General features: G+C 42.4%; 1 protein-coding gene and 1 non-coding gene across 3 annotated transcripts in view; both read left to right on the top strand.

Annotated features, from left to right (window-relative positions):
* Ppm1e (protein phosphatase, Mg2+/Mn2+ dependent 1E) overlaps window positions 1-18802 on the top strand; it is a 137480-nt gene that overhangs the window by 36156 nt on the left and 82522 nt on the right. The gene's annotated exons all lie outside the window — the stretch shown is intronic.
* Window positions 4577-4683, top strand: LOC115032607 (U6 spliceosomal RNA). The gene has a single exon (XR_003838250.1). It is a non-coding gene; the product is annotated as a U6 spliceosomal RNA (small nuclear RNA).

Below are 18802 nucleotides of genomic sequence, written 5' to 3' on the forward strand. Positions count from 1 at the left end.
CAGGAGTTGCTTTATAAAAAGAAAGCCCAAAATGTTACTTTCTGTAGAAAACTCATAGTCCAATTTTATTCAGACCAGAGAAAAAAAAGAAAGTTTTGAATACATTAAAAGAACCTCAGCTGTTGGTTTGGGATGTTACAGCTGGAGCCACGCAGGCAGTGAGGACCGTCTGCTGACTTGCTACTACATCGCTCTCTGTTCTCAGAGTACCGCAGTTACGTTCTAGAACAGTCGTTACAGCGTCAGGCATAACACTCCCCACCACGGGATTTCATTGATTATTTGGGCTTCTTCCTATTAGGTTAAAAAAATGTTTTTCAGTGCTGGGGGTCGAACCCAGGGCTTACACGTGCTAGGCAAATGTCCCCTAGTCACTGAGTTACCCAGCAAAGTTATCTTTGTTCTCGAAGCCCATCTAAGGAGATTCTCTGGATGGTATTGACCACACCCTTGTGTGTCACACTAAGCAAACCTACAGTGCAATTTTACAGGCAGAGTAAATTCACAGAGTGTAACTTGGTCAGCTTTCAGCAGGAATTTTTGGTCCCAAACAGGAAGACCACAGTAGGTTTGTTGTGGTTGTTTTAAAGAATTTGCCTTCTTTCTTTTGTTGTTTTGTTTTGTTTTTTTGTTTTTTGAGACAGGGTTTCTCTGTGTAGCCCTGGCTGTTCTGGAACTCACTCTGTAGACCAGGCTGGCCTTGAACTCAGAAATCCACCTGCCTCTGCCTCCCAAGTGCTGGGATTAAAGGCGTGCGCCACCACTGCACGGCTTGCCTTATTTCTTAAATGGTGGGTATATGTGTGGGTATGTGCACATGAGTGGAGGTGTCCAAGAAGTAGGAATTACAAGAGACTGTGAACCCCATGGATCTTGAGAACTCAGGAGTCACCTTTTCAGCCATATTGTGTTTTTCTTTTTCTTTCTGGATAGGGTCCATACTGTGTCACAGGCTGGCCTGAAAGTCAATATATAGCTTAGACTAATCTCAACTAATTCAACTTGCAATGATCCTCCTGCCTCAACCACCCAAATAACTGACATTAAAGGGTCAACCACTATGCCAACCTCCTTTTTGTGATTTTGATAGTGAATTTGTTGATAATTTATCTTGAGAATATTTTTCACATTTTTGCTAGAACTTTAGGAGACTTATCTTGGCATGTTTTTTTTTTCCCAGAAAAACTAGTGCTCTATTGGCTTGGTTTAGAATATTTATAGTTTATAGCTGTATTTATAGTTGATTCACTAGGGAGAAAATTGGAAGACTTAAATATCTATAATAACGTAATTGGGAGTCTGCCTTTTAAAATAGAAAATTTAAATCCATCTTTTGCATTACAGTGTTAGAAATGGTGATCTTGGTCTGGGTTGTTTTCCATGTTCAAAGTCTATTATTTTCCATGCACTGTGCAATCAGAACTAAATTGGGAGGAAAAATGAAAACATTGCTAACTGGTGTCTTAAACTGTAGGTATCAATGTGACTCAAATGTCCCCTTACCTGTTTCTATAAGATATTATTGATTGATTATTGACTAATAGGCACAAAGTGAATGGGTTCCTGCTGCCCTTCTGTCATGTTTTTTTTTGGGGGGGGGGCTGGGTTTGTTTGTTTGTTTGTTTTTTCGAGACAGGGTTTCTCTGTAGCCCTGGCTGTCCTGGAACTCACTTTGTAGACCAGGCTGGCCTCGAACTCAGAAATCCGCCTGCCTCTGCCTCCCGAGTGCTGGGATTAAAGGTGTGCGACACCACGCCCTGCTGTCATGGTTTGTTTTATGTCAACTTGACACAAGCTAAAGTTGTCTACAATGAGGAGACCTTAATTGAGAAAATGCTTCCATAAAATTGGGCTGCAGGCAATCTTTTTTTTTTTTTTTTTTAGATTTATTTATTTATTTTATGTGAGTACACTGTAGCTGTCTTCAGACACTCCAGAAGAGGGCATCAGATCTTGTTACGAATGGTTGTGAGCCACCATGTGGTTGCTGGGATTTGAACTCCTGACCTTCAGAAGAGCAGTCGGTGATCTTAACCACTGAGCCATCCCACCAGCCCGGCTGTAGGCAATCTTATAGGGCATTTTCTTAATTAGTGATTGATGAGGAAGGGCAAAGGTCACTGTGGGTGCTGCCACCTCAGGCTGGTAGTCCTGGGGTCTGAAAGGAAGCAGGTTGAGTAAGCTATGAGGAACAAGTCAGTAAGCAGCACCCTGTCATGGCCTCTGCATCAGCTCCTGCCTCCAGGTTCCCATCCCAGCTTCTTGCTTCAGTTTTCCCTCCATGGACTTAACCCTTTCCTCTCAGAGTTGCTTCTGGTCATGGTATTCATCACAGCAGTAGTGACCCTAACCAAGGCATCCTTGAATGCAGTGGTTCTCAACCTTCCTAGTGCTGCAACTCTTTAATACAGTTCCTCATGTGGTGACCCCAACCATAAAATTATTTTGTTGTTACTTCATAACTGTAATTTTGCTGTTGTCATGAATCATAAAGTAAATACCTGATATGCAAACCCCCAGGGGTTGGGACCCACCTATCCAATGGCGTAATTTTATTTTTGTGATTTGTATCCTTAGCAATAACTCTAGTACTTGGGAGGCTGAGTAAGGAGGGTTGCCATGGCTAGCCTGGGCTATGTAACAAGCCCTCACATCTAAAGACAAAAACACAGCTCCTTCAAAACCAAGAAAGGGACTAGCATTTGTATCCTTCGTTGTTAAAAGGTAAGGAAATAAAGGCAGGGCGGATGTCTCAGAATTCCATCTTATTTTTGACTCTCTGAGCTCCCTAAGACAGGGACTTTATAATGCAGTCTGTTCAGGAACTCTGTGATTGAGCCAGTGTCAAAGGCTGTGCTTGACAGATGCACACTGTGTGGAAGGAACATGGTGGGGACTGAGCTGTTTTACATTCTTTGCGCCAGCTCACCTCAGTGTAGACAGCTTTTTCTCATATTGTTTGAGGGATACATTTTTGTCTTAACTATAAATAGCACACATTGTTTTATTCTGCAGGTTTCCTCTTGTCTTTTTTTTTTTTTTTTTTTTTTTTTTAAGAAGCAAGCCGACTATAAATCATGAAAAAAAGAAGTGTCTCGTCTCTCGTGTAGCTCAAGTTCTGTTTTGTTTTGTTTTCGATTTTTTTGAGACAGGGTTTTTCTGTGCAGCCCTGACTGTCATGGGTTGTGTAGCCCAGGCTGGCCTCAAATCTCAGAGAACTGCCTGCCTCTGCCTCCTGAGTGCTGGGATCAAGGTCATGCTCCACCGCACCTGGCTTCTTGTAACTCAGTCTTAAAGCCCAAAACAATTTGCCTTAGACCTGCATCATGATTGGTGACTCAGCCCGTGAGAAATGAAAATTTTCATTTCTTTGAATTCATTATTTTTGATGCAAAGCAGGTTCCCCATGAGCCTCTGAGCTGCTCCCCAAAAGAAAGGCTTCTGAACATGGCTTCTAAAATATGTTCATTTGCTTGGTCTCCTGTTTAACTCTTTCTCTTCCAAAGAAAATTTGATCCCTTTTATGGTCGGGGCTGTTTTTACCTTTTATTTCTTATCTTTTTTTTTTTTTCCTAAATCTTCTGGTCCCAGAAGGTTTTCAGATTCTCCAAGATAACTTTTCCTGGCTGCAGTGTACAGTGGAGCTTTCGAGCCTCATTCTCCTGAAAACAACTTGGAGTTTTTCTTACCATGACAGAAATTTTATGTGGAAAAAACGCCCAACCTAAGATGACTTAGGAGGAGATTAGCATCTTTGCGGAAGGATCTTAAGATGTCTTTCTGGATCATTTGCTCCCTGATATCGCCAGATTGTCCCTTATCCCAATGAAAACAGATCTAGGAGACTGTACTGTAATTAGCTAATTCTGTCACTCCTGCCAAGACAGTGAAGGTTCCTCACTGTGAACACATTCTGCTGCCAACAGCTCAACTGGAACATTGTGTTTATTTATGAGGGGCTCTGAGTGTGAACAATTTGGCTTCAAGATTATATGAGGGAATAGGTTATATTGATAAACCTGACGTAATATTAGTCTTTTAAAGGAAAATTACAGTCACAAAAGAAGGAGCTCACGTGTGAAGTATTGAACATCACAGAAATGGAAAACTCTCCTTCATTTACAAGAGTTCCTTGCTTTCATTCCTCCTGCCTTTGTGAAAGAGGACAGATGTACTGGAGCCAGCCTAGCTTGGTATGATAACAGCAGATTGGGTCTCAGTGCAGAACTAGGTGTACAGCGTCAGGCAGTCCAAGTCAGGGATATTTACTACATATGAGGAACTTTGATGGGCTCTAGTGGGACAGAAAGCATAGTCATGAGTATATGCATGCATCAAAAGTCCCTAAGTCATATAAAGTAAGACTGCAGAGCGGGGCATACTGACATGCACCTGTAATTCTAGCACTTGGGAGGTGGGGATGTGAGGATCAGGAGTTGAAGGCCCTCCTTAGTTATAATGACCTACAGAGTTCATGACCAGCCTGGGATACCTGAGGCTCTGTCTCAAAACACCAAAAAGAAAACCACATATATAATAGAAATGGAAATAGATCAGTGAATCATGGAATAGAAGAGTCCTTGCCTTGGCAGCACATTTACTAAAATTGGAGCACAGAGAAAAGATTAGCATGGCCCCTGCGCAGAGAATGACATGCAGCTCTGTGAAGTGCTCCATATTTTTTTTTTGAGATTCAAATAAAACTTATCTGACAGTATATTTTAACTCCATAGTGTATTTTGCTAATAGAATTAAAAATAATAGATATTTTATCAAGTAATTTTTTTTGGAAATGTCATTATCAAGTTCAGTGTCCCCTCGCATACACACACAATTTGTTTTTAATATAAACTGATTTTTCACATTTTGGATTAAAATGCTTGAAGCGGTATAACAGGAAGCAGAATGGGCTGAATGCTGAGCAGGATTTTAAGTAACAAAGGAGGGGTAGAAGGGACCAATGGGAACTGGATGGAAAATCAGACCCTGGGGGACGGGGAAGCCCTGAGTCCTGAATGGAGCCGTGTTGTCGTGTTGTTGGCACAGGCGTGGCCATATAAAGGATGGAATTGGACCTAAGACCCACGGCAAAGTGGCAAAGCCTAACCCCTGGGTGACCTTTCTAGGGTCCACGTGTGGCTGCTGATAGTGTGGTGGCCAGAAACTGTCCACAATGACTCTCTTCTTCAGGGTGGTTATGACTCGAACACTGCGTCTTTACAGAAACTGCTCCTACTGATATTAGCTAAACCTTGGTCAGCTGTATACCATGAACCCTGCCTCTGTGGTCAGCTGTATACCATGAACCCTGCCTCCGTGGTCAGCTGTATACCATGAACCCTGCCTCCGTGGTCAGCTGTACACCATGAACCCTGCCTCCGTGGTCAGCTGTTTATAATAAACACTCTGATCTTCCCGGATCCTGCAGCTTTTCCAGGAGCTGGGACCTCCGTCCGGATCCTGGTTTTTCTACATCTTTGTGTCTGGGTCTGTCATTTCTTTATTCCCTCGCTCGCTGCCCCATCAGGTCAGGTCTTTGGAGTTGTGTAATGCCACGGCAGCAGAGAATGGAAAGCTTGCTGGCTGTTTCCCACCTGGAGTCCCAACTACTTGACAAGCTCCAATTACTCATTGGAACTCAGGAGTTTGAGTCCAGCCTGGGCAACATACCAAGAACCCATCTCAAAAATAAAATCAAATATAAAGTTTAAGTTGATTCTAGAAAAGGAGTATCACTCTAATGGATGGAAGAAGGTGGAGGTACGATTGGGAAGCTCTTGCTTTGAGGTAAAGTTAGATGTGGCTGCATGCATTACTGACATCAAATCTGTGTAAGGATAAAGGAGAATATCAGATCAACCTGTATTGGAATATATAACAATTATTGAAATGATAAGGATTTGTATAGTATTTTCACATACATACTTGCATATTGCTAGTAGTCCTGGAAGGCGTTTATTACAGGTCCCACTGCATTCATGCCCCTGGATGATTTCCTTCGGAAAGACCGGGATTTGAAGGCAAGCAGTGTAACCTGGGACACATCCCCAGTGTTACTGAATCTCAGTCTTGTGTGTCATGCGCTCTACCCAGTGAGTTGTTTTCAGGGCCACTGCATAGGCTCAGTGCTGCCTTGTTCTGAGGACAGCCCTCACGCATGTCAGGACCTGTCAGGCTTTCTACAGAGAGCCAGCAGTAAATAGTACAGGCTCTGCCTGTAGGACAGTAGCCACAAGCTACTACAACTCAAAATTGTCACTGTTGCACAGAACATCCAATATGTGACCCTATGAGAACAGACTCCCCTTCTCTCTCTTTTGAGATGGTGTCTTGCTATGTAGCCCAGGCTGTCCCCCACCATGCCTAGCTTTATGGAGTGATTATATTCTAAGCAGATGTCCATTCCTAAAATCAGAGGAAGGACTGGACTGACCCACATTCTGAAACTTGATAATCACACATGATAATCACACACAACCTGTAAGTTGTGTAGGCCTGTGTGGTCCAGGTTATTTTAAGAAGAAATTTACGGGATTCATAAGATGTAGTAATTTTCTAGCCTCTCTTATGTGGTTCCTGCGGGATGAAAGCTGACCAGTGGGTTGGTAAGTAAGCCATGGAAATCCTTCCCTTTAACTCTAGAATTCTCAGTTGGAAAATAAAAGCCATCGTCTATCAAATTAACTATAATTAGGTATGTTAGTAAGAGTGATAGTATGTGGGTGTTGTTCTGAACTTCTTAAAGGTGGGCTAAGTAGAAATTATAGCTGAGACTGTTGTCACTGAGCAGCACACTGCAGTAACATCCTTAAATACAATATGACAAGGAACCTTCAGCCTAAACACTGGACTGCTCCGTGTCTCATGGGATGTGGTCTTTTGTGCAGACAGATTTTTTTTTTTTTTTTTTTTTGAGATAGGGTTTCTCTGTGTATCCCTGGCTGCCCCGAAACTCACTCTGTAGACCAGGCTGGCCTTGAACTCAGAGATCCACCTGCCTCTGCTTCCCAAATGCTGGGATTAAAGGCGTAGGCCACTGCTGCCCAGCTAGACTAGGATTTTTTTTCTGGAGGAAATTTGTATTGCTTTAGAACTTCTGCTTTGAAGAATTAGTGATAATATAGTGATAATGTTACACTGATTTGTCTAAATCCACATAATTTCTGACAGCCTGCCATGATTTCATTCTTGAAATGATTACTAATAAAAGTCACACATATTCTACTAGTAGTACTTAAGGACTGGGCTGATAGGAGCTCTATAAATGAGTTAGATCCCTGTCAGCACTCACTGTCCCTTTATCTGCTTGCTTGCTAGTTTGGGAAGGCTTCTGCTAGCTCCCAGTTTTAGAGGTTTCAGTCTCTTGGCCCTGTTGCTTTCAGGCCGTGTAGAGTTAGCAATAAGGAATGAAGATAGCATATGGTGGAGGCTGCTCCTCTCAAAGTAGCTGGGGAGGGGGAAAAAAGCAAAACAGCTCCAGTTTTTTGTTTTTTTGTTTTTTGTTTTTTGAGACAGGGTTTCTTTGTGTAGCCCTGTCTGTCCTGGAACTCACTCTGTAGACCAGGCTGGCCTCGAGCTCAGAAATCTGCCTGCCTCTGCCTCCCGAGTGCTGGGATTAAAGGCGTGGTTTAAAGGCGTGCACCACCACGCCCGGCTTCTAGTTCTTTACATATTTTCCAGGATTTTTTTTTTGTTAACCTCAGTTATTTGAAAAATTTGCTTATTAGAATCTATCAATATTAATCAAATGCTGATCTTTTACTAGGGCAGTATTGACACTTGGTCCTCTCTTTCCACCCTGTGGGTTCCAGGCCCTCAGGCTTGGTAACAAGCACCTTTACCCACTGAGCCACCTTGCAGCCCCTTGATATTCTTTTTTTTTTTTTTTGATTTTTAATATTTTTATTACATATTTTCCTCAATTACATTTCCAATGCTATCCCAAAAGTCCCCCATAGCGCCCCCCACTTCCCTACCCACCCATTCCCATTCTTTTGGCCCTGGCATTCCCCTATATTGGGACATATAAAGTTTGCAAGTCCAATGGGCCTCTCTTTCCATTGATGGCCGACTAGGCCATCTTTCGATACATATGCAGCTAGAGACAAGAGCTCCGGGGTTCTGGTTAGTACATCATGTTGTTCCAACAATAGGGTTGCAGATCCCTTTAGCTCCTTGGGTACTTTCTCTAGCTTCTCCATTGGGAGCCCTGTGATACATCCAATAGCTGACTGTGAACATCCACTCCTGTGTTTGCTAGGGATATTCTTTTTTTTTAATTATATATTTTCTTTATTTACATTTCAAATGCTATTCCAAAAGTTCCCTATACCCTCCCCCAGCTCTGCTCCCTACCCACCCACTCCCACTTCTTGGCCCTGGCATTCCCTTGTACTGGAGCATATAAAGTTTGCAATACCAAGGGGCCTCTCTTCCTAGTGATGGCCAACTAGGCCATCTTCTGCTACATATGCAGCTAGAGATAAGAGCTCTGGGGTACTGGTTAATTCATACTTTTGTTCCACCTATAGGGTTGCAGAGCCCTTCAGCTCCTTGTATGCTTTCTCTAGCTTCTCCATTGGGGGCCCTGTGTTCCATCTTATAGATGACTGTGAGAATCCACTTCTGTATTTGCCAGACACTGGCATAGCCTCATATGAGACAGCTATACCAGGGTCCCTTCAGCAAAATCTTGCTGGCATATGCAATAGTGTCTGGGTTTGGTGGCTAATTATGGGATGGATCCCCAGGTGGGGTAGTCTCTGGATGGTCCATCCTTTCGTCTTAGCTCCAAACTTTGTCTCTGTAACTCCTTTCAGGGGTATTTTGTTCCCTCTTCTAAGGAGGAATGAAGTATCCACCCGTTGGTCTTCCCTCTTCTTGATTTTCTTGTGTTTTGCAAATTGTATCTTGGGTGTTCTATGTTTTTGGGCTAATATCCACTTATCAGTGAGTGCATATCTAATGACTTCTTTTGTGATTGGGTTACCTCACTAAGGATGATATCCTCCAGATACATCCATTTGTCCAAGAATTTCATAAATTCATTGTTTTTAATAGCAGAGTAGTACTCCATTGTGCAAATGTACCACATTTTCTTTGTTAACCTCAGTTATTTGAAAAATTTGCTTATTAGAATCCATTCCTCTGTTGAGGGGCATCTGGGTTCTTTCCAGCTTCTGGCTATTATAAATAAGGCTGCTATGAACATAGTGGAGCATGTGTCCTTCTTACCGGTTGGAACTTCTGAGTATATGCCCAGGAGAGGTATTGCTGGATCTTTCGGTAGTATTATTCCAATTTTCTGAGGAACCACCAGACTGACTTCCAGAGTGGTTGTACAAGCTTGCAATCCCACCAGCAATAGAGGAGTTGATACTTTTGAGTCTTGATTGAACAATACTTTTTTTTTTTGTTTTGTTTTTTGTTTTTTTTGTTTTTTTTTTTTTTGGGTTGGCTCAGGTCTTTATTCCTAGCAGTCAGTAGGCAGGGGCTGATGTCTGTGAGTTCCAGGCCAGCCAGACCTACATAGAGAGACCCTTTTTCTTTCTTTTTTTTTTTTTTAATATTTTTATTACATATTTTCCTCAATTACGTTTCCAATGCTATCTCAAAAGTCCCCCATAGCGCCCCCCCACTTCCCTATCCACCCATTCCCATTCTTTTGGCCCTGGCATTCCCCTATATTGGGGCATATAAAGTTTGCAAGTCCAATGGGCCTCTCTTTCCATTGATGGCTGACTAGGCCATCTTTCGATACATATGCAGCTAGAGACAAGAGCTCCGGGGTTCTAGTTAGTACATCATGTTGTTCCAACAATAGGGTTGCAGATCCCTTTAGCTCCTTGGGTACTTACTCTAGCTTCTCCATTGGGAGCCCTGTGATACATCCAATAGCTGACTGTGAACATCCACTCCTGTGTTTGCTAGGCCCCAGCATCGTCTCACGATTGAACAATACTTAATTGATTCTTTTAGAACATCATTGGCAAATCTTACCTAAAATTTCCATTGTAGGGTTAGTTCTAATGTTGTGTTCTCATAATGAGTTTATTCATCAACTCTTTTTTGTTTGTTTTGTTTTATGCAGCCCTTGATTGGTCTGGGACTCATTATGTAGACCAGGCTGGCCATGAACTCATAGAAATTCTCCTGCCAGCCGGCCTTTCTAAAGGTGTGTGCCATCACATCCAGATCATTCATCTACCCTTAACGACAAGACATCTTTTGTGGTTATCATGTCAGTATAGAGTAGGATTTCTTCCTTTTCTTTTATGTTTGCTTGTTTGTTTGCTTTGAGACAAGGTCACTCTGTTCTCCCTGGCTCTCGTCTCTTTGATTTGTTTATGTATGAATTTGCTTTTTCATGCCCTGAGTTATCCCATAGAAATTGAATCAGGCAATTTTTATCCCAGGTTTCCATGTGTTCTCGAGGTCTCTCCATGTTGTACATTAGTCAGGGTTTCTTCTCTCTTTTTCACTCCCCCTTTCCTTCTCCTGCTCCCTGCCATTTGTTTATTAACTATCAAACTTGCTGCAATCCTCCTGCTTCAGCCTCCCGAGTTGGCTGGATTGCAGACATGAGCTCCTGTGTCCAGCTTTTGATTCTAGGCAAGCACTCTACCAGAGCTACAAACTCACCTCAGACTCAGAGATTCACCTGCTTTTGCCTCCCAAATGCTGGGATTAAAGGATTATGCCACCCCTGCCTGGCTGAATCTTAGTTTTTAAATGTCATAATGCTCCTTTTAGGCACTGGTCTGAGCCCTTGCTTTCGGTTCTTTGGGGTCTATGTGTAGGAGTAAAATTACAGTTTTACATGATGGTTTATGCCTAGCATTCAAAAAACCACCAACCTTTCCCACCGCGGTACACATTTCAATACAAGAATTCCGAACCTCAATTTTAATTATTTTTTAGACAAGGTCTCAGAAAGAACAAGCTGGGCTTAAAGTGACTATGTAACTCAGAATAACCGTGAACTTCTTTCTCCTCTTGAGTCCACTGTCCCAGTGCTGGGATTACAGGTGTGTGCCATCATGCCCAGGTATGCAGTTCTGAGGTCAAGCCCAGGGCTCCATCTGTGTTAAACACACACTTTACTACTGATCTGCATCCCCAGCCCTAGAATCTTAGGGGTTTGTTTTTGTTTTGTTTTTCATTTTTTTGAGACAGGTTTTCTCTATGTAGTCCTGGCTGTCCTGTACCTTGGTCTGTAGACCAGGCTGGCCTCGAACTCAGAGATTCACCTGCTTTTGCCTCCCAAGTACTGGGATTAAAGGATTATGCCACCCATGCCTGGCTGAATCTTAGTTTTTAAATGTCAATTATTTATTTTAAGATAAGAAATGTCTTAGGATTTCATAAATTTTGTCTGGAGACAATAGCATTTCTAGAATTGCCCTTTTAGAATTTTCTTTTTCATCTTTAGATTTAAAACATTCAATACTGATTTCTTTGGCATACATTCACTGAGAAGCTAGAGAGATTTTTACATTCCAGCAGCATGGGAAACATGCTAAAAATAGATCATGCCACTTTCCAAACGAGTTAACACTCAGGGCTCCCAAGCAGTCTCAAACTCACACTGTGACAAAACACTGGAGTTTTCTTTTCCTTATATATATAAAAAAGATTTTAAATTGTATCTGTTTTGTGTGTTGGTGGGGGGCATAGATGCCATTGCCATTGCTGGAAGTCAGAGGAAGGCTTGTCTTTCCCATGTAGGTTCTGAGGATGCAACTCAGGTCATCAGGGTTGGCCCAAGCACCTTTCCCCCCCCCCCCCCCGGGGTCATGTTGTTGACTCTAGATTTTTTTTCTAATCTCCTACAAAATGCTTATGTTCCTAAATAAGTGTTAAACTAGAGTAGTTTCCCAAAGTTACATCTGCATTGTATGCAGCCTGTTATCAGTACCATGGTTTGAAATAGCAGTGAGCTGGGGGCATGCTGGCACACTCTTAGAATCCCAGCATGTGGCCAGACTGATGTAGGCTTGTGAGCTCAAGGCTAGCCTGAGCGAAGTAGCAAGGATCTGTTTAGGCTGGGGAAGAGATGTGGCATGGAGGATGGGGAAAACAAGCCTAGGACAGAGAGAAGAAGAGAGAGAAGGGTGAAGGGAGGGAAAAATGGAGAGAGACAGAGATTGCTAAATAGGAAAGCAAACAGCATAGCTAAATAGGAAAAATGAAACATTGATTAACAAGGAAATGGTTTAGGACTTACCACACACCAGCTCCTTTGCTAACTAAGCACTACAAACCCATTATCCAGTTTAATCCCCTCAGTAGCCCATATTGAGTAAAAGTTCTTACTCTGTTGTGGAGGTGAGAAACAATGCTCGCAAAGACATAGCTATTTAAGGTCGAGTCAAGTAAAAAGCCATAGGTCTGCATTTAACTTATAGCTTCGTTAAATTTATTTAGTCACACTTGTTGGCCCTAATGAAGATATCTTTAATCCAGTATGGAGTTTACAACAAAGATAAGCCCAATACATTTAATATTGTATGGACACATTTTTTTAAGGCAATTGGGCTTTCATTAAGGCACTTTGAAGGCTGCTTACTGCCATATCTGAGCTTTAATTAGTGTAAGCTTTAATATAGTCACCGGATTCACTATGTTCTCGGTATTCTAGGAACCAGCAACTCATATATGAACTAGTGATGATTAGATCAGCCCCGTCCTGAGTGAAACTCACTACTGACACTTGCCGTTTGCTTTTGGTTACAGATTCTATAGTGACTCTCTCCTACTTCCTTGACACGTGGTGTTTTCTGGAAAAATATCCTTATGTCGGCCTCATAGAGACAGGAGCCTTTGAACAGTCTTTGGTAGTAAAATGTTCAACAGAGGTTTGATGAACAATAGGTGAATGCGTTGCTTTACTTGAGGTTTTAAACTAGCACACCAGGCTATGGGTTTTATTATGGCATTTCCAAACAAACTTTGTTTCTGTTGACGTTCCTCCTCCACAGTCCACCCCAATACATTGGTTCCTCTTTAGAAATGCTCGTCAAGTAAGATAATGGGAATTGCTGCTGTCGTTGTTGATCTCTGTTTCCCCACTTTGCCATAGCCATACATGGATGTATGCATGTCTTCATGAGTATGTGAAAGCGATCTAGCACAGTGACGGGGGCATGGATTTTGGTGTCAGACCGACCTGAAGTTGCCCCTGGCCTTAGGATTAATTGTGCATATTTAGGCAAGGCACTGAACTTCTCAAACCTTGAGTTTCTTGTCAGGAAAATCCTTGAACATTCTCTTTACCTGTGGCTTTTCTTTACCCAGTTTTAGCTACCTGTAATCAACTGCCATACAAAAATAATACATGGACTTTCAGTTGTGTAATGGACTCTCACAGCATCTGCCTAGGATGAGCTGCATCTCTGGTTGCATCATGTCTAGGCAGCACGGGCTACCTGGCCAACAGTCGCATAGTATCTATCTTAGTTATCAGGTTACTGAAAACCTGGAAGTTCTTGACTTAAAGAAAAAAGTGAATATGTGGAGCTTACTAAGATATACAATATACCATTTTGGGAGATGACATTTCCATTGCTCATGTTTGTGAGACAGAGCCTCACTGTGCAGTCCTGGTTTACCTGAAGCCTGATCTGTAGACCAGGCTGGCCTTGAACTATGGAGATCTGCCTGCCTTCTGAGGCCTAGACCTAAAGATGTGCACCACCATCTCAGCCTTTTACTTTTATTACAGTATAATTATTATATTTTATCTCTGCCTAGATAACAAATTGGACTGTTCATTATAGTTGTATGTACAAGAAAAAGTTGCACACATAGGGTTTAGTGTCATTCCTGCTTTCAGGCCTATCCTAGGTTAGACCTAGGCTAAGGTTAGACCTCCTGCCCTGTAAGCAAGGGAGAGACTGCTGTGGTGTTGACTCAGAGACCTGCTGGGGGCTCAAACGACACATTTGATTCAGTAAAATAAGTTCAGGAATCATTCATAGTTAACAATTTTTCCCATTTCAAATTACTTACTATTCAATCGTAGAAGATAGGATCAAAGAACTAAAAGATTGTGGTTTTTAGGATACAAATTGGTAATTCGTACTATTCTACTTATGCCTATCAATGGCTAAAATACAGACTATGAATAAGGTAAATTAAATAAAATAGACTGAGTGTGCATCAATGATTATAATCTATCTCATCATCATGTCCAAACTGCCAGAACCCAACAGGACTACTGTGTACAGCTTCTCACTAAGGTATGCAAATGGGATTTTAAAAAATTTTATGTACGAGTGCTCTATCTACATGTACACCTGTGTGCCAGAAGAGGGCATCGAATCCCATTACAGATGGTTGTGAGTCACCATGTGGTTGCTGGGAATTGAACTTAAGACCTCTGGAAGAGCAGTCAGTGCTCTTAACCACTAGGTCATCTCTGTAATCTGAAAATGAATGTTTAAAAATAATAAAAATATACTTAAGGATCTGGGTGTAGTGCAGTCTGTGGAGTGCTTGCCTAGCAAGCATGCAGCCCTGGGCTCAGTCCCTAGCACCACATTAAATGGCATGGAGATGAGGATCTGAAATCACAGTGCTCAGAAGGGGGATGCAAGGCCAGGGACATCCTTGACTACATACCCAGTTGAATGCCAGTCCTGTCTCAGAAAAAAGAATGTATATATTTTAAACTCTGCTATGACTAAAGGAATTCCTTGTGGAAATGAGTCAGACCTAAAGGTTAGTAGCAGCGGTCTTGCTAATTTTAGATAGATATCATGCTGTGTGAATAAGAAGTTACAAAGACCTAATAGATGCCCGAATTGTCATTATCAAGTAAAGTATAACTGAACTTGAAGCATTTACCCCTTGGCTTGATTCCAATGGTAGGACAAGATATTTAAAGTGCAAATCCAAAGCAGTTTATATAATTGATTGTATTCTATGAGATATTTTACATCTTAGCTAAGCTTCATATTTTAATAATCAACTGGAAAGCAGGAAAGAATTTACTAGAAAAAAGAAGAAAGCTGTTTTATCTCTATAAAAGTATTTCTACATTTAAGCCCCCCTTTCCAGTGGGTACTGCTATGAGACCAAAATAATAAGATATCTTTTCATTTAGATATAAACACTGTGGGGGTTGGGTAGCTTAGGTCCAGGTAGGCACTTTTCTGCTACAGTAGACGTGGCTTCCTTCCTTTACGAAGTGAGGAGAGATGGAAACAGAGCAATAGCCGAAATCCTCTACAGCAAGGGAGGAAGTTTATCTTGAGAGCTGTGGGACCCGGGCAAGGGTGCTTACTCACAGCTAAAAGTGAGGGGGATGCAGGGGTGGGGTAGGATAGGCTGAACTATGTGACTGCCAGGAGTTTGCTGTCTATTAGGTCTTCAGAGCTGTTATTCATATGGCGTGATAATCTGCTTATCTAATTGGCAAGACCACTGCTTAGGTCTGACTCACGCTCACAAGGAATTCCTTTGCTCATGATGCACACTTTAAATATATGTGAGCATAGTCTTTTCTCAACAACTTCCCCAGCCTGTCTAAAACAGATCAGTTATTCCCCAGCAGTGTGCTGCTTAGTGTGAACTCAGCTGATCAACCAGCTACCTATGCCTACCTGACATGCACTCTGCTAATGAGGGATTGAAAGGTGACAGAGGAAAAAGATCATTTTATGCTCAAGATGATAAAGCCGCAGCTTGAAGTGGGAGTTGAAGTAGCAGCTTCAGGAAGGAGTCTGGAAGATGACAAAGAACCCAGCTAAAGATGGATACAGAAGAGTAAAGTTGGAATGAAGGACTCATTAAGGGAGGTAGACAAGTGGGGGCGTGTGTGTGTGTGTGTGTGTGTGTGTGTGTGTGGTGTGTGTGTGTGTGTAAAAGACCAAAGAGGCTCTGTACAGTACCAACTGAGATAAACAGGCATTATAGAGTGAGAACAGCAATATGGTTATGTAGTTGTCAAGTTGGATTTTTCGGGGGTTAGCTGAGATTTAGGACAGTTTCTGAGTGTTTGCTCTATTAACAGGAAGAATGCCAACATTGGGGTCACCTTCTCTTGTTCTTTTAATTTGGCCTTATACCAGGATTAAGTGTTCTGCAACTAGAAACTGTTCACATTTCTGAAGGTATACTCTATAGACATTTATAAATGTGCTCAACAATTAAAATATTTCTGCTTTAAACACTGGCTGGCCATGAGTAGAACGAGTGGAATTTAATGTTCTTTTCCCTCCCTGTGGGGGAAATGCTTAAGTATAAGAAACATAAGTTTGATACTTTAGTTGATAATTAAAATGATGGTGTCAGTCCGGTGTACCATACTGTTGGGATCTGCTCTTGGTGAGAACAGATGGTAATTGATTCTGTTGTTCCAGATCTGTGACGACCAAAGGCTGTCCAAGCCCATTGCCCACTTGCTGTCCTTGTCACTTGTAAAACAGCAAGGTTGCAAAGGATAAAAAAGATGTCCGGGAACTGGCTTAGCATCGCCAGTGATCTGCACCTTTCACCAGGGGCAAACCTGCCCAGCTGGATTTGTTTCCTGCTTTTTAAAATGAGAACAGTAGTGTCTCCTTTACTCATAGAAACATGAACTGTGAAAGGGGATGATATAGTTTATGTAAGCACTTCTTTAAGCTACTAGGCAGAATATTTTAAAAGTCTTAGGCTTGGGGCTCAGTATTAAGAGCACTTGCTGCTCTTGCAGAAGACCCAGGTTTGGTTCCCAGCATCCACATAGCAGCTCACAACCATCTGTCACTCTAGTTTCAAGAGATCCAACTCTCTCTTCTGATCTCTGAGGGCACCAGGCATACACATGGTGCATATACATACACATGCAGAAATAACACCCATGTACATGAAATTACATTTATTTATTTATTTGTTTGTTTTACATATTCACTTTACATCATGCTAATTGCCCCCTTCCCATAACCCCTCCCACAATCTTCCCCTCTTCTTCTTTGACCAGATTACCCGCCCCTGATATCTCCCTACTCTGGTACATCACTCTGTGCAAGGATAGGCGCATACTCTCCCATTGAGGCCAGACAAGGCAGTCTAGCTAGAAGAACATATCCCACATACAAGCAACAGCTTTTGGGATAGTCCTTGCTCCAGTTGTTGGTGAAACCACATGAAGACCAAGCTGCACATCTGCTACATATTTGTGGGGAGGCCTAGGTCCAGCCCATATATGTGATTTGGTTGGTAGTTTAATCTCTGAGGGTCCAGGTTAGTTGACTGTTGGTCTTCTTGTAGAGTTTCTATCCTTTTGGAGGCTTACAATCCTTCCTCCTATTCTTTCATAAGAGTCTCCAAGCTCCATCTACTGTTTTTTGGCTGTGGGTATCTGCATGTGTGAGTCAGTTGCTAGGTGGAGTCTTTCAGAGGACAGCCATGCTAGATCCCTGTCTGCAAGCATAACAGAGTATCATTAATAGTCAGGGATTAGTGCTTACCCATAAGATGGGTCTCAAGTTGGGCCAGTTACTGGTTGACCATTCCCTCAGTCTCTGCTCTATCCCCCATCCCTGCATTTCTTGTAGTCAGGATACATGTTGGGTCAAAATTACGTGGACAGGTTAGTATCCCTATTGCTCCATTGGGGTTCCTGCCTGACTATAGGAAGTGGCCGCTTCAGGTTCCATATCTCTAATGCTTGAGTCATAGCTAAGGATACCCCCATTGATTCTTGGGTGCCTCCCTTATCCCAGGTCTCTGCCTTATCCCGGAGATGTCCCCTACCCCCTGACCCCTGTCAGTTGTAGATTTCCGTTCATTCTCATGGACACCATCCCAAAAGGACACTTGCTCAACTATGTTAATAGCAGCTTTATTCGTAATAGCCAGAAACTGGAAACAACCTAGATGTCCCTCAAATGATGTGCTGTACCTACACAATGGAATGCCCATGCAGCTATTAAAAACAAAGGCATTATGAATTTTGCAGGCAAATGGATGGATCTTGGGAATATTATCATGAGTGAAGTAACCTTGTCCCAAAAGGACATGTGTGGTATGTACTCACTTATAAGTGGATCCTAGCCATAAAATACAGGATATTCATGGTACACGCAACAGACCCAAAGAAACTAAACAAGAAGGCAGGCACAAGCAAGGATGCTTGAATCTCACTTAGAAGGGGGAATAAAATAGTCATAAGAGGCAGAGAGAGGGAGGGGACTGGGAGGGAGGGGGATGGAGAGGGGAATGGGGAAGTTCGGGATCAGGTGTGGGGAGGGACAGGAGGTATGAAATTACATTTTAAAAAATTAAAGTCTGAACCTCTTCAGTTTTCTTGCCTAATAATTGCCTTTAGTGTAAGGGCAGCTGAAATGGGCATGCTTCTGCCTGTTAAGTTGCTGAATAGACTGAACATGTGGGAAGCGATTATAAAACTGAAGGTCGTGTGAACTTCCCATAAGGACACCCAAGGTTGCAGTCCCAGGCATAGGAATGGCTTCTCAGGACGGTTGTCACGATGTTCCTTCAGAGACGCAGGTGAAAGGGCAAAGGCTTTAGGGACTGGGTGTGTCTTATATAAGAATGCAGGAGGATGCTTCTTAGGCATCTGTAGTCAGGCTTCCTAGTTTGAAAATAACATTTTGCTGGAGCTGTCTGCATGGTCTGCAGATCAGTTCTTTGGGTGCCTTGTTCTCATGGCAAAGGCCTGGCTGGCCTGGAACTCTGTATAAACCTGACTGCACACCAGCCGGGTGCCATGTGCCATGGATTTTTCTTTCAAAGAAAATAGTTTTTCCTGGTCGTGGTGGCCACATAATTAATCCCAACACTTGGGAGGCAGAGG

This window comes from Mus caroli, unplaced genomic scaffold, assembly GCF_978045245.1.
Source record: "Mus caroli unplaced genomic scaffold, Mus_caroli_1 scaffold_13, whole genome shotgun sequence".
In the NCBI taxonomy this organism is placed as follows: Eukaryota; Metazoa; Chordata; class Mammalia; order Rodentia; family Muridae; genus Mus; species Mus caroli.